General features: G+C 33.5%; 1 non-coding gene across 1 annotated transcript; it reads right to left on the bottom strand.

Annotated features, from left to right (window-relative positions):
- Positions 1-362: 362 nt before the first annotated feature.
- Positions 363-469, bottom strand: LOC122817251. Its single transcript, XR_006367181.1, has one exon. It is a non-coding gene; the product is annotated as a U6 spliceosomal RNA (small nuclear RNA).
- Positions 470-1,333: the final 864 nt, after the last annotated feature.

Raw genomic sequence — 1,333 nt, 5'->3', positions numbered from 1 at the left:
AAACAGGGAACCCCCAACAATACTTTAGCTTCTGCAAGCTTGAAATCTTTTCAACAAAAGAAAAAGGGACAAAAATCACTGTGTATTTAAGTATCAGTCAAGAGATAATTAACCAAAGAAAAAAAAATACATGTGAAATGTACAGCCCAGATAATTTAAGTGTCCATTTCCTACATAGAACAAAAGCACCAGACCAAATAGATTACTTAAAACAGAAAACAAAATGGAGGCGGTAAAACAGAAAGCAGCTCTATCACAGACAAAAATATAGGCTTACTTCCTCACTGAGCAGGGAATCCTCTGCAGTGCTTTAGTTTCTGCAAGCTTGAAATCTTTTCAGCAAAAGACCAAAAAAAAAATAATAATAATAATAATGCTTCACAAATTTGTGCATCATTCTTGTGCAGGGACTAATCTAATCTTCTCTGTATCATTCCAATTTTAGTATATGTGCTGCCAAAGCAAGCACACTCATTTAACATTAACTAAGTGGGACCTGAAGACATACAGATAGGTGTAAACTTACAGGTGACAAGTAATCTTATCATACTAAACTATTATACAAAAGGAAGATCAGTGCACATATATATTTATCATGCTGAAAGATATGTACATATTTTATAGCTCTTACAAAAGCTCTGAACTGATTTTAAATGTACAAGTGTCTATATCAAAAAAATTGTGCAACACTCTTAACATGACAAATATCAAAATATTTAAAAATTCTTTAGCTTATTAAACTAATTCATAAAAATAATTCCGGTAACAGTAATGGCAACAGTCAGGCAACCATGCAGCAGACACAAATCGTATACCATAAAATCCTTTAATCCATAAAAGACGTGTTAAGCACTTTCGCAGGTGCTTCCTCAGACCAAACAGTACTCAAACATTTCAAAAACTTTTAAATAGAGGTCAACAGCCAATCAATATGCAACAAACTTCTTAAAGAAAAAGTCATGTGAATCACCATTCATTGACGTACATAAGTCATAGCCTTAACAAATTCACATCAAAACATCAACTAGATTATACCCATGCAAGCATAATGACTTCTCATAGTTAAAATACACAATAATAAAATTATCAGTATTAGACTACAATGCAATACAATACCATAAACCCCATAAATCATATACAGTCAGTAACAGCCATTTCAAGAACATTAAAACAAAGTTATCATCTGAGTTACTTGACTGATAGTCTTCTAGACTTTAAAACAGGTTTCAAAGGGGGTCTCTCACTGAGCCCTTTCCCCTCTATCTGCCCTTAACCTTATTATCCACTTCAACTCTCTATTCTCAGTGTAATCCTTCTGATCACCCCCCCCCCA

This window comes from Protopterus annectens, chromosome 1.part1, assembly GCF_019279795.1.
Source record: "Protopterus annectens isolate FY-2018-M chromosome 1.part1, PAN1.0, whole genome shotgun sequence".
Lineage (NCBI taxonomy): Eukaryota > Metazoa > Chordata > Ceratodontiformes > Protopteridae > Protopterus > Protopterus annectens.
The sequence above is the reverse complement of the archived record's forward strand: the minus strand, read 5'-3'. Positions and strand labels throughout refer to the sequence as shown.